Source organism: Salvelinus fontinalis, chromosome 26 (assembly GCF_029448725.1).
Source record: "Salvelinus fontinalis isolate EN_2023a chromosome 26, ASM2944872v1, whole genome shotgun sequence".
Classification (NCBI taxonomy): domain Eukaryota; kingdom Metazoa; phylum Chordata; class Actinopteri; order Salmoniformes; family Salmonidae; genus Salvelinus; species Salvelinus fontinalis.
In genome coordinates this window covers 23,071,041-23,086,154 of record NC_074690.1, presented here as the reverse complement: position 1 = coordinate 23,086,154, position 15,114 = coordinate 23,071,041, and positions in this window count along the sequence as shown.

Below are 15,114 nucleotides of genomic sequence, written 5' to 3'. Positions count from 1 at the left end.
ATCCACACATAAAACGGTCAATCGAATCGTTTCTAGTCATCACTCCTTCTTCCAGGCTTTTTCTTCTCTTGACTTTATATTGCGATTGGCTACGTTCATAAATTAGGTGCATTACCGGCACTGGCCTCGTTCGTCTTTCAGTCACCCACGTGGGTATAACCAATGAGGAGATGGCACGTGGGTACCTGCTTCTATAAACCAATGAGGAGGTGGGAGAGGCAGGACTTTCTGCGCGATCTGCATCACAAATAGAACTGACTTCTATTTTAGCATTTGGCAACGCAGACGCTCGTTGGTGCGCACGATCAGTGTGGGTGCAATAATTGAATAATATAGATTTCAAAATGTATTTTGCAACGCTCGCGCACGCGATGCGAGCAGTGTAGTCAGGGTATTAGCGTACAGTACATCAAATCAAATCAAATCAAATTTTATTAGTCACATACACATGGTTAGCAGATGTTAATGCGAGTGTAGCGAAATGCTTGTGCTTCTAGTTCCGACAATGCAGTAATAACAACAAGTAATCTAACCTAACAATTCCACAACTACTACCTTATACACGCAAGTGTAAAGGGATAAAGAATATGTACATAAAGATATATGAATGAGTGATGGTACAGAACGGCATAGGCAAGATGCAGTACATGGTATAGAGTACGGTATATACCTATGAGATGAGTACTGTAGGGTATGTAAACATAAAGTGGCATAGTATAAAGTGGCTAGTGGTCCATGTATTACATAAGATGGCAAGATGCAGTAGATGATATAGAGTACAGTATATACATATACATAAGAGATGTGTAATGTAGGGTATGTAAACATTATATTAGGTGGCGTTGTTTAAAGTGGCTGGTGGTACGTTTTTACATAATTTCCATCAATTCCCATTTTTAAAGTGGCTGGAGTTGAGTCAGTATGTTGGCAGCGGCCGCTAAATGTTAGTGGTGGCTGTTTAACAGTCTGATGGCCTTGAGATAGAAGCTGTTTTTCAGTCTCTCGGTCCCTGCATTGATGCACCTGTACTGACCTCGCCTTCTGGATGATAGCGGGGTGAACAGGCAGTGGCTTGGGTGGTTGTTGTCCTTGATGATCTTTATGGCCTTCCTGTGACATCGGGTGGTGTAGGTGTCCTGGAGGGCAGGTAGTTTGCCCCGGGTGATGCGTTCTGCAGACCTCACTACCCTCTGGAGAGCCTTACGGTTGTGGGCGGAGCAGTTGCCGTACCAGGCGGTGATACAGCCCGACAGGATGCTCTCGATTGTGCATCTGTAGAAGTTTGTGAGTGCTTTTGGTGACAAGCCGAATTTCTTCAGCCTCCTGAGGTTGAAGAGGCGCTGCTGCGCCTTCTTCACAACGCTGTCTGTGTGGGTGGACCAATTCAGTTTGTCCGTGATGTGTACACCGAGGAACTTAAAACTTTCCACCTTCTCCACTACTGACCCGTCGATGTGGATAGGGGGGTGCTCCCTCTGCTGTTTCCTGAAGTCCACAATCATCTCCTTTGTTTTGTTGACGTTGAGTGTGAGGTTATTTTCCTGACACCACACTCCGAGGGCCCTCACCTCCTCCCTGTAGGCCGTCTCGTCGTTGTTGGTAATCAAGCCTACCACTGTAGTGTCGTCCGCAAACTTGATGATTGAGTTGGAGGCGTGCCACAGTCATGTGACCTCCTTTACCAGTGACCTTTAATTTTAGTCATTTAGCAGACACTCATATGGGCTCCTGAGTGGCGCAGCGGTCTAAGGCACTGCATCTCAGTGCTAGAGGCGTCACTACAGACCTTGGTTCGATTGAAGGCTGTTTCACAACTGGCCGTGATTGGGAGTCCCACAGGGTGGCCCACAATTGGGACGGCAGGCAGCCCAGTGATTACAGCATTGGACTAGTAACCGAAAAGGTTGCAAGATCAAATCCCTGAGCTGACAAGGTGAAAATCTGTCATTCTGCCCCTGAACAAGGCACTGTTCCCGGGTTGCCCGTCATTGAAAATAAGAATTTGTTCTTAACCGTCTTGCCTAGTTAAATAAATAAAACAATATCCAGAGCAACTTACAGGAGCAATTAGGGTTAAGTGCCTTGCACAAAGGCACATCACCAGATTTTTCACCTAGTCAGCTCGGGTACAACGCGACTCAGACCAGAGCATACCAGACCTATTTTTCTCTTCATATCCCCTGGACATTTACACCTGGATCTTGCAGCTAACTAGCTGCTATCCGAGTGACTACCGGCTAACATCAATTCCGGAGCAAACACCAATTATCCCGGAGCTAGCCAGCTGAAGAGTGCCATCAGCCACTCCTGGGCTACAATCACCTATCCGGACCCGTTTTACTGCCGATGCGGAGCCCCACCGGGCCTTCACGACTGGGATACCGACGTTATCTGCCCGAGGGAGTATTTCAACCGGCCCCTCCATCGCGACGTAACCTCAACGTCCATATACTAACTGCGGCCCGCTAATCGTTAGCTGTCTTGAGCATATCGGCTGCTATCTGAACAGGTCTATCGAACAATCTTCTTAGGCCACTATAACTATTTTTACAACTGGATTGGTCCCCTCTACCACACGGAACCCCACTAATCTACCGACGGAATTGCACGGCGTGGCTAAAAACAGACCTCCATCTTCTGCTAGCTTGCTACCCATGACTAGCTGTCTGAGTCACGAAGCTAGCACCAGTTAGCAAACACAATTCTACAACTCACAACCTCTCTTTCACCACCGCCATCCGGCTTGGATTCTCTGTCGACACGACCACGTCTGGTCTGCAGACAAATACCCCATCCGCTGTGCCCTCAACCGGCCTCCGTCTGAGCAGACCCCCTCCGTCTGAGCAGACCACCCCCCCGGGCTACTAACTTTAAACGCCGCGGGCTAGCTTAGTGGAGGCCTCACTACTTCATCTACGGCTGGCCCCTGGACACTATGATCACTTGGCCACATAGCTTATGCCTGCTTGACTGTCCATTAATTCACGGATCTCAGTGCATCTGTTTGTGTTTTATCTGTCGGCTCTGTGCCTTAACTCAGGATCTGTGTGTAGTTAATCAGTGCATCTTATTTGTGTTTTATCTGTCGGCTCTGTGCCTTAACTCAGGATCTGTGTGTAGTTAATCCGACCCTCTCTGCCCAGTCGTCGCCATTTTTACCTTCTGTTGCTGTGTTAGCCGACTAGCTGCTGTTATCTGACCTGCTGTTTTAGCTAGCTCTCCCAATCATGACCTGCAATCACTTTATGCCTTATTGTATGTCTCTCTCAAATATCAATATGCCTTGCATACTGTTGTTCAGGCTAGTTATCATTGTTTTGGTTTGCAATGGACCCCGTAGTTCCACTCTCCGTACCTCTGATACCTCCTTTGTCCCACCCCCCACACATGCGGTGACCTCACCCATTGAGACCAGCATGTCCAGAGATACAACCTCTCTTATCATCACCCAGTGCCTGGGCTTGCCTCCGCTGTACCCGTGCCCCACCATACCCTGGTCTGCACATTATGCCCAGAATCTATTCTACCACGCCCATAAATCTGCTCCTTTTATTCCTTGTCCCCAACGCTCTAGGCGACCAGTTTTGATAGCCTTTAGCCGCACCCTCATCCTACTGCTCCTCTGTTCCTCGGGTGATGTGGAGGTAAACCCAGGCCCTGCATGTCCCCAGTCACCCTCATTTGTTGACTTCTGTGATCGAAAAAGCCTTGGCCTCATGCATGTCAACATCAGAAGCCTCCTGCCTAAGTTTGCCTTACTCACCGCTTTAGCACACTCTGCCAACCCTGATGTCCTTGCCGTGTCTGAATCCTGGCTTAGGAAGGCCACCAAAAACTCTGAGATTTCCATACCCAACTATAACACTTTCCGTCAAGATAGAACTGCCAAAGGGGGAGGAGTTGCAATCTACTGCAGAGATAGCCTGCAAAGTTCTGTCATACTTTCCAAGTCTATGCCCAAACAGTTTGAACTTCTAATTTTAAAAATTAATCTCTCCAGAAATAAGTCTCTCACTGTTGCCGCATGCTACCGTCCCCCCTCAGCTCCCAGCTGTGCCCTGGACACCATCTGTGAATTGATCGCTCCCCATCTAGCTTCAGAGTTTGTTCTGTTAGGTGACCTAAACTGGGATATGCTTAACACCCCGGCAGTCCTACAATCTAAGCTTGATGCCCTCAATCTCACACAAATCATCAAGGAACCCACCAGGTACAACCCCAAATCCGTAAACATGGGCACCCTAATAGACATTATCCTGACCAACTTGCCCTCCAAATACACCTCTGCTGTCTTCAATCAAGATCTCAGCGATCACTGCCTCATTGCCTGTATCCGCCACGGGTCCACGGTCAAACGACCACCCCTCATCACTGTCAAACGCTCCCTGAAACACTTCTGCGAGCAGGCCTTTCTAATCGACCTGGCCCGGGTACCCTGGAAGGATATTGACCTCATCCCGTCAGTTGAGGATGCCTGGTCATTCTTTAAAAGTTACTTCCTCACCATATTAGACAAGCATGCTCCGTTCAAAAAATGCAGAACCAAGAACAGATATAGCCCTTGGTTCACTCCAGACCTGACTGCCCTCGACCAGCACAAAAACATCCTGTGGCGAACTGCGATAGCATCGAAGAGCCCCCGTGATATGCAACTGTTCAGGGAAGTCAGGAACCAATACACGCAGTCAGGAAAGCAAAGGCCAGCTTTTTCAAGCAGAAATTTGCATCCTGTAGCTCTAACTCCAAAAAGTTCTGGGATACTGTAAAGTCCATGGAAAACAAGAGCACCTCCTCCCAGCTGCCCACTGCACTGAGGCTAGATAACACGGTCACCACTGATAAGTCCGTGATAATCGAAAACTTCAACAAACATTTCTCAATGGCTGGCCATGCCTTCCACCTGGCGACTCCAACCTTGGCCAGCAGCCCCGCCCGGCCCGCTGCTACTCGCCCAAGCGTCCCCAGCTTCTCCTTTACCCATATCCAGATAGCAGATGTTCTGAAAGAGCTGGAAAACCTGGACCCATACAAATCAGCTGGGCTTGACAATCTGGACCCCCTATTTCTGAAACTGTCCGCCGCCATTGTCGCACCCCCTATTACTAGCCTGTTCAACCTCTCCTTCGTATCATCTGAGATCCCCAAGGATTGGAAAGCTGCCGCTGTCATTCCCCTCTTCAAAGGGGGAGACACCCTGGACCCAAACTGTTACAGACCTATATCCATCCTGCCCTGCCTAGCTAAGGTCTTCGAAAGCCAAGTCAACAAACAGATCACTGACCATCTCGAATCCCATCGTACCTTCTCCGCTGTGCAATCCGGTTTCCGAGCCGGTCACGGGTGCACCTCAGCCACGCTCAAGGTACTAAACGATATCATAACCGCCATCGATAAAATACATTACTGTGCAGCCGTCTTCATCGACCTGGCCAAGGCTTTCGACTCTGTCAATCACCATATTCTTATCGGCAGACTCAATAGCCTCGGTTTTTCTAATGACTGCCTTGCCTGGTTCACCAACTACTTCTCTGATAGAGTTCAGTGTGTCAAATCGGAGGGCATGTTGTCCGGTCCTCTGGCAGTCTCTATGGGGGTACCACAGGGTTCAATTCTCGGGCCGACTCTTTTCTCTGTATACATCAATGATGTTGCTCTTGCTGCGGGCGATTCCCTGATCCACCTCTACGCAGACGACACCATTCTGTATACTTCCGGCCCTTCCCTGGACACTGTGCTATCTAACCTCCAAATGAGCTTCAATGCCATACAACACTCCTTCCGTGGCCTCCAACTGCTCTTAAATGCTAGTAAAACCAAATGCATGCTTTTCAACCGTTCGCTGCCTGCACCCGCACGCCCGACTAGCATCACCACCCTGGACGGTTCCGACCTAGAATATGTGGACATCTATAAGTATCTAGGTGTCTGGCTAGACTGCAAACTCTCCTTCCAGACTCATATCAAACATCTCCAATCCAAAATCAAATCTAGAGTCGGCTTCTATTCCGGAACAAAGCCTCCTTCACTCACGCCGCCAAACTTACCCTAGTAAAACTGACTATCCTACCGATCCTCGACTTCGGCGATGTCATCTACAAAATAGCTTCCAATACTCTACTTAGCAAACTGGATGCAGTTTATCACAGTGCCATCCGTTTTGTTACTAAAGCACCTTATACGACCCACCACTGCGACCTGTATGCCCTAGTCGGCTGGCCCTCGCTACATGTTCGTCGTCAGACCCACTGGCTCCAGGTCATCTACAAGGCTATGCTAGGTAAAGTGCCGCCTTATCTCAGTTCACTGGTCACGATGGCTACACCCACCCGTAGCACGCGCTCCAGCAGGTGTATCTCACTGATCATCCCTAAAGCCAAAACCTCATTTGGACGCCTTTCCTTCCAGTTCTCTGCTGCCTGCGACTGGAACGAATTGCAAAAATCTCTGAAGTTGGAGACTTTTATCTCCCTCAACAACTTTAAAAATCTGCTATCCGAGCAGCTAACCGATCGCTGCAGCTGTACATAGTCCATCTGTAAACTACCCACCCAATTTACCTACCTCACCCCCATACTGCTTTTATTTATTTACTTTTCTGCTCTTTTGCACACCAGTATCTCTTCTTGCACATGATCATCTGATGATTTATCACTCCAGTGTTAATCTGCTAAATTGTAATTATTCGATTTATTGCCTACCTCATGCCTTTTGCACACATTGTATATAGATTCTCTTTTTCCTACCATGTTATTGACTTGTTTATTGTTTACTCCATGTGTAACTCTGTGTTGTTGTCTGTTCACACTGCTATGCTTTATCTTGGCCAGGTCGCAGTTGCAAATGAGAACTTGTTCTCAACTAGCCTACCTGGTTAAATAAAGGTGAAATAAAAATAAAATAAAAATTCGAAAATTTCGGTTACTACCCAAATGCTCTTAACCACTAGGGTACCTGCTGCCCCAGGTGTCGTGTTTGCTACAGTTGAAGTGGGAAGTTTGGCCTTGTCCAGGGGTATCATCGGATGGGGCCACAGTGTCTCCTGACCCCTCCTGTCTCAGCCTCCAGTATTTATGCTGCATTAGTTTATGTGTCGGGGGCTAGGGTCAGTTTGTTATATCTGGAGTACTTCTGTCTTATCCGGTGTCCTGTGTGAATTTAAGTATGCTCTCTCTAAATCTCTCTCTCTTTCTCTCTTTCTTTCTCTCTCTCGGAGGACCTGAGCCCTAGGACCATGCCTCAGGACGACCTGACATGATGACTCCTTGCTGTCCCCAGTCCACCTGGCCGAGCTGCTGCTCCAGTTTCAACTGTTCTGCCTGCGGCTATGGAACCCTGACCTGTTCACCGGACGTGCTACCTGTCCCAGACCTGCTGTTTTCAACTCTCTAGAGACCGCAGGAGCGGTAGAGATACTCTTAATGATCGGCTATGAAAAGCCAACTGACATTTACTCCTGAGGTGCTGCACCCTTGACAACTACTGTGATTATTATTATTTGACCATGCTGGTAATTTATGAACATTTGAACATCTTGGCCATGTTCTGTTATAATCTCCACCTGGCACAGCCAGAAGAGGACTGGCCACCCCTCATAGCCTGGTTCCTCTCTAGGTTTCTTCCTAGGTTTTGGCCTTTCTAGGGAGTTTTTCCTAGCCATCGTGCTTCTACACCTGCATTGCTTGCTGTTTGGGGTTTTAGGCTGGGTTTCTGTACAGCACTTTGAGATATCAGCTGATGTATGAAGGGCTATATAAATACATTTGATTTGATTTGATCAGTGTACGAAGCATGGTAATGAGGTGCAGTGTGTTTTCTCTAACATTTGAGGGGGCTCTGTTTTCTATGCTGCCATTAGTCTTTCAGACAAAGGAGGGCACTGTAAGACTTGTCTGGCCACATTGTCGTGCTAGTATTGCTGCACTGTATATGGTTTCCTGCTGAAATCCATCACACTATATATTAAGTTGCTCTTGTAACTGTGTAGCAATCATATAATGAATTATAATGTATATCCTTTATGACAGATGGAAAATATTTGAATGGAATTATTCTTTTTATGAATAAACCCAATATTTGTCTGAATATTTGTCTTTTTTTTTTACAGCAGTGGTATTCAAAAAATTTCCGCTCTATTTTCTGGGGACCCCATCCCACCCCAAATGTAATGACACAACCTTAAAATCAGTACATTTTTATGTCAACAAATAACTTTAAATTAATAACATTTTTGTCTCTTATCAAAATTAAATTAAACCAGTAAATACATTTCCACAATAAAATTAAAATGTTCAAATTATCTTTTACTGTCCCATACAATAATCTGTACTCTTCATTTTTTGTTCCTAAAAAGGAAAATAAAAATGTTGGCGAACGCACTGCAGTTCCGGTGTCACGCCCTGGCCTTAGTCTTCTTTGTTTTCTTTATTATTTTAGTTAGGTCAGGGTGTGACATGGGGAATGTTTGTGTTTTGTCGGTTTTGGGTGGTTATATGGTAAAGGGGGTGTTGGGTGTAGTGTATGGGTTTGTGTTGAGTGAATGTGTCTAGCTGTGTCTATGTTTGGGTGTAGTTGTCTAGGAAAGTCTATGGTTGCCTGAATGGGTTCCCAATTAGAGACAGCTGGTTTCAGTTGTCTCTGATTGGGAGCCATATTTAAGGTAACCATAGGCTTTAGTTTGTTGTGGGTAATTGTCTATGTCTGAACGTTTGTAGCCTGTGTATGTTCACAACGTTTATTAGCTTCACGGTCGTTTATTGTTTTGGTTAGTTTGTAAGTGTTTTTGTTTCGTTTTCTTCCTTCTTCTCAATAAAAGGAAGATGGCTTATTTTCCAAATGCTGCATTTTGGTCCGTCTCTCCCCCACACGATCGTGACAGAATTACCCACCAATGCAGGACCAAGCGGCATGTAAAGCGGCAACAGGACCCACCTACACAGGATTCTTGGACATGGGAGGAGATACTGGATGGTAAGGGACCTTGGGCACAACCGGGAGAATATCGCCTCCCTTGTGAAGAGCTAGAGGCAGCGAAAGCCGAGAGGAGGCGATATGAGGAGGCAGCACGGAAGCAAGGCTGGAGACCTGTGAGTAATACCCAAACATTTCTTGGGGAGGGGCTCATGGGGAGTGTGGCGAGTCCAGATGGGAGATCTGCGTCAACTTCCCGTGCTACCCGTGAGGACTCTAAGAGGGAACCTGAGCCAGTCGGGCTGATATTGGAGGTGAGCAATGGGAATGATACAGAGACTGTTAAGGATTTATTGGGGAGGTTGGAAGAGAGTGAAATGAGGGAGCTGCTGTGTTGGTGCGTGAGGCACAAGATCCACCCGACAGAGCGTGTGCGGGATGTGATGTTACCTGAGTCAGCTCTCCATGCTCGTCCTGATGTGCGTGCTAACCGTCTGGGAATGACAGTCCCACGAACCAGGCCTCCTGTACGCCTCCCTAGTCCTGCACCTCCTGTATTAGCCCCACGTACTAACTCTCCTGTGACAGTCCCCAGCCCAGTACCACCAGTGCCTCCTCCACGCACTAGCCCTATGGTGCGTGTCTCCAGCCCTTTACCACCAGTGCCTAAAACACGCACCAAGCCTCCTGTGTGTCCCCAGAGTCCTGTGCGTCCTGTTGCTGCTCCCCGCACTAGCCCTGAGATGCGTGTCCCCAGTCCGGTACCACCAGTTCCGGCACCACGCACTAGGCCTAATGTGCGCTCCCAGGGTCCAGTATGCCCTGTCCCTTATCCCCGCACTAGCCCTGAGATGCGTGTCCCCAGCCCGGTACCACCAGTTCCGGCACCGCGCACCAGGCCTACAGTGCGCCTCAGCCGGCCAGAGTCTGCCGTCTGCACACCGATGCCTGAACTGCACGTCTGCCAAGCGCCATCTGAGCCATCCGTCTACCCAGCTCCATCTGAGCCATCCGTCTACCCAGCTCCATCTGAGCCATCCGTCTACCCAGCGCCATCTGAGCCATCCGTCTACCCAGCGCCATTAGAGCCATCCGTCTGTCCCGAGCCGTCAGAGCCGTTCGTCAGTCAGGAGCCGCTAGAGCCATTCATCAGACAGGATCTGCCAGAGCCGCCAACCAGACAGGATCTGCCAGATCCGCCAGCCAGCCATGTGCAGCCAGATCCGTCAGCCAGCCATGAGCAGCCAGATCCGTCAGCCAGCCATGAGCAGCCAGATCCGTCAGCCAGCCATGAGCAGCCAGATCCGTCAGCCAGCCATGAGCAGCCAGATCCGTCAGCCAGCCATGAGCAGCCAGATCCGTCAGCCAGCCATGAGCAGCCAGATCCGTCAGCCAGCCATGAGCAGCCAGATCCGTCAGCCAGCCATGGGCCGTCCCTCAGTCCGGAGCTGTCGTCCCTCAGTCCGGAGCTGTCGTCCCTCAGTCCGGAGCTGCCGTCCCTCAGTCCGGAGCTGCCGTCCCTCAGTCCGGAGCTGCCGTCCCTCAGTCCGGAGCTGCCGTCCCTCAGTCCGGAGCTGCCGTCCCTCAGTCCGGAGCTGCCGTCCCTCAGTCCGGAGCTGCCGTCCCTCAGTCCGGAGCTGCCGTCCCTCAGTCCGGAGCTGCCCCTTATCCTGGTGCTGCCCCTTATCCTGGTGCTCTCCCTTATCCTGGTGCTGACCCTTATCCTGGTACTGTCCCTTAGTCCGGAGCTGCCCCTTAGTCCGGAGCTGCCCCTTAGTCCGGAGCTGCCCCTTAATTCAGTGGGGTTAATGTGGAGGGGGGCCATTTGGAGGAAGCTACGGAGGCGGTTAGTGACTGGGGTGGGGACCACGACCAGTGCCGGAGCCGCCGCCGTGGACGGAAGCCCACCCAGACCCTCCCCTAGACTGTGTGCTGGTGCGCCCGGAGTTCGCACCTTAAGGGGAGGGTTATGTCACGCCCTGGCCTTAGTATTCTTTGTTTTCGTTATTATTTTAGTTAGGTCAGGGTGTGACATGGGGAATGTTTGTGTTTTGTTGGTTTTGGGTGGTTATATGGTAAAGGGGGTGTTGGGTGTAGTGTATGGGTTTGTGTTGAGTGAATGTGTCTAGCTGTGTTTATGTTTGGGTGTAGTTGTCTAGGAAAGTCTATGGTTGCCTGAATGGGTTCCCAATTAGAGACAGCTGGTTTCAGTTGTCTCTGATTGGGAGCCATATTTAAGGTAACCATAGGCTTTAGTTTGTTGTGGGTAATTGTCTATGTCTGAACGTTTGTAGCCTGTGTATGTGCATGACGTTTATTAGCTTCACGGTCGTTTTATTGTTTTGGTTAGTTTGTAAGTGTTTTTGTTTCGTTTTCTTCCTTCTCAATAAAAGGAAGATGGCTTATTTTCCAAATGCTGCGTTTTGGTCCGTCTCTCCCCCACACGATCGTGACATCCGGTCACGACACCAATTAATTCCAGTCTCTTTATCTTGTGTTCTGCTTTCTTCAAGGCCACAAACAGTAAAACATGCTGGATAGAATGGCGCCGGAGAAGATGGCTGCCGTTTTACGGGCTCCTAACCAATTGTGCTATTGTGTGTGTTTAAAAATTATATTTTGTACATAATGGTTCTGCCACCATATCTTATAACCAAAAAGAGCTTCTGGATATCAGGACAGCGATTACTCGCCTCGTACTAGACAAAGATTTTTTCTTTAACGAGTTGGACGCTAAGGATTTACTTCAGACACCGGACAAGGCCCAAATCCCCGTCATTCACATGAAGAAGAGACAGAGATAATGGGGACGTAGGTCGGGGTGCCTTGTAAGGAACCGATGGCAAGTGAGGAATCTGCCTCTACCATCAGTCCTATTAGCCAACGTGCAATCATTGGAAAATAAACTGAATGAGCTCCGATCAAGACTATCCTACAAACGGGACATTAACCTCTCTAGGGGGTGTGGGACGGTAGCGTCCCACCTGGCCAACATCCAGTGAAATTGCAGAGCGCCAAATTAAAAAACAGAAATACTCATTATAAAAATTCATAAAACATACAAGTGTTATACATTGGTTTAAAGATTAACTTCTTGTTAATCCAACCACGGGGTCAGATTTCAAAAAGGGTTTACGGTGAAAGCATACCATGCGATTATCTGAGAACAGCGCCCAGCAGACAAATCATTACAAACAGTTACCAGCCAAGTAGAGGAGTTACACAAGTCAGAAATAGCGATAAAATTAATCACTTACTTTGATGATCTTCATTTGGTTGCACTCACAAGACTCCCATTTACTCAATAAATGTTTGTTTTGTTCGATAAAGTCCCTCTTTATATCCACACATTTGTTCAGTAATCCACAGGCTCAAAGGCAGTCACAACAGGCAGACGAAAAATCAGAAAGTATCAGTAAAGTTCATAGAAACATGTCAAACGATGTTTATAATCAATCCCCAGGTTGTTTTTAGTCATAATAATCAATAATATTTAAACCGGACAAAAGCTTAGTCAATATAAAAGGAAAACAAGAAAAGTGCGCTCTCGGTCATGCGCATGAAAAACCTCTGGGACACTGCAGTGTCCACTCATTCAGAGTGGTCTTACTCCCTAATTTTTCAGAATACAAGCCTGAAACAATTTCTAAAGACTGTAGACATCTAGTGGAAGCCATAGGAAGTGCAATTTGAGTCCTAAGTAAATGGAATCTGTATAGGCAGTCAATGGAAAACTACAAACATGAAAAAATCCCACTTCCTGGATGGATTTTTTTCAAAGCCATGAAGTGCTTTGAAAGGCTGGTCATGGCTCACATCAACACCATTATCCCAGAAATCCTAGACCCACTCCAATTTGCATACCGCCCCAACAGATCCACAGATGACGCAATTTCTATTGCACTCCACACTGCCCTTTCCCACCTGGACAAAAGGAACACCTATGTGAGAATGCTATTCATTGATTACAGCTCAGTGTTCAACACAATAGTGCCCTAAAAGCTCATCACTCAGCTAAGGTCCTTGGGACTGAACACCTCCCTCTGCAACTGGATCCTGGACTTCCTGACGGGCCGCCCCCAGGTGGTGAGGGTAGGTAACAACACATCTGCCACGCTGATCCTCAACACGGGGGCCCCTCAGGGTGCATGCTCAGTCCCCTCCTGAACTCCCTGTTCACCCATGACTGCATGGCCAAGCACGACTCCAACACCATCATTAAGTTTGCCGATGACACAACAGTGGTTGGCCTGATCACTGACAATGATGAGACAGCCTACAGGGAAGAGGTCAGAGACCTGGCAGTGAGATGATCGTGGACCACAGGAAAAGGAGGACCGAGCAAGCCCCCATTCTCATCAACGGGGCTGTAGTGGAGCAGGTTGAGCGCATCAAGTTCCTTGGTGTCCACATCACCAACAAACTATCATGGTCCAAACACACCAAGACAGCCGTGAAGAGGACACGACAACGCCTTTTCCACCTCAGGAGACTGAAGAGATTTGGCATGGGTCCTCAGATCCTCAAAAAGTTCTACATCTGCACCATTGAGAGCATCCTGACTGGTTGCATCACCGCCTGGTATTGCAACTGCTCGGCCTCTAACCACAAGACACTACAGAAGGTAGTGCGAACGGCCCAGTACATCACCAGGGCCAAGCTTCCTGCCATCCAGGACCTCTATACCAGGCTGTGTCAGAGGAAGGCCCTAAAAATTGCCAAAGACTCCAGCTACCCTAGTCATAGACTGTTCTCTCTGCTACCGCATGGCAAGCGGTACCAGCAGGCTTCTTAACAGCTTCTACCCCCAAGCTATAAGACTCCTGAACAGCTAATCAAATGGTTACCCGGACTATTTGCATTGACATGCTTGTTTGGACATTCTTGTAGCACTGATGTTGCTGATAACTACTTTATTGAGGGAAAATATACTTGCTGTTACTGTGATATGTGGTTGTCTCACCCAGCTATCTTAAGATGAATGCACTAATTGTAAGTCACTCTGGATAATAGCGTCTGCTAAATGATTCAAATATACATTTTAAAATGTAGCCATTCTTGGCCAGGAAAAATTCCTGGCCCAGATCACATGGCCAGGAAAAACTCCTTGCCCAACTCACAATCCTTTTGAACTCAACAGGTGCTGTTGGCAAACGATTTCTGATGCTATGGTCTCAGGGACCTCAGTCACAGTCCGGTACTGTATTACAGCATGTTCATGGCTTAGCTGTGTGTTTAAGCTTATGCTAATACTGTGTGTGGAACTTTGTTGTACTGTTGCGCTGTGAGATGAGAGCTCCCTATGGGCAGATTAGTTGTGTGTTAGATAGGTAGGTGTGATTCTACCAGGATGTACACTGTAAAAAAAATCCTGTTGTTTTTACGGAAAATTACTGGCAGCTAGTTACCTGTAAACTACAGTTTAAAAAAAAGTATAGGATGTTACCGTAAATTCCAAATAAACTTTGGTTTAACAGTACATTACTGTCAAGAAGTGATTCACCATTCTTCCACGAGAAATTACATAATTTGGTGTTTTGCTGATGGTGGTGGAAAACGCTCTCTCAGGCGCCGCTCCAAAATCTCCCATAAGTATTCAATTGGGTTGAGATTTGGTAACTGAGAGACACACATGCACGCACAACCCTTCTTTTAAAGTCACTGAGATCTCTTCTTCTAGCCATGGTAGCCAAACAAATGAGCAACTGGGCCTTTTTATACATGACCCTAAGCATGAAGGGATGTTTAATGCTTAATAAACTCAGGAACTACATCTGTGTGGAAGCACCTGCTTTGAATATACTTTATATCCCTCATTTACTCAAGTGTTTCCTTTATTTTGGCAGTTAGTTGGATGGTAGTGAACTTTTTTAGTGGTGTAATGGGAAATTGAGTAGGTCCATGTAACAGGCTAGATGGTTGACATAACACCAGTGACAAATGTATTACTAAGAACAGTTTGACCTTTTCTTGTTAACTTACAGTAATAGTCATCTTTATCATCATCAAATGACTATCAGTACAAGAACCACAGTACCATAACGTCTAAAATGTCTAAAAACATCACAACAAGTCTCTCATTGTTTCATTTTCATAACCTATAAATCTGAGCCATTCTGTGTGTCTGTAGCCCTTGAGGTAATTTACCTTTGATGCATGTTTCCTTTGTTTTTACAAGAGAGGGCACCCTGTGTAATTTGTGACCCG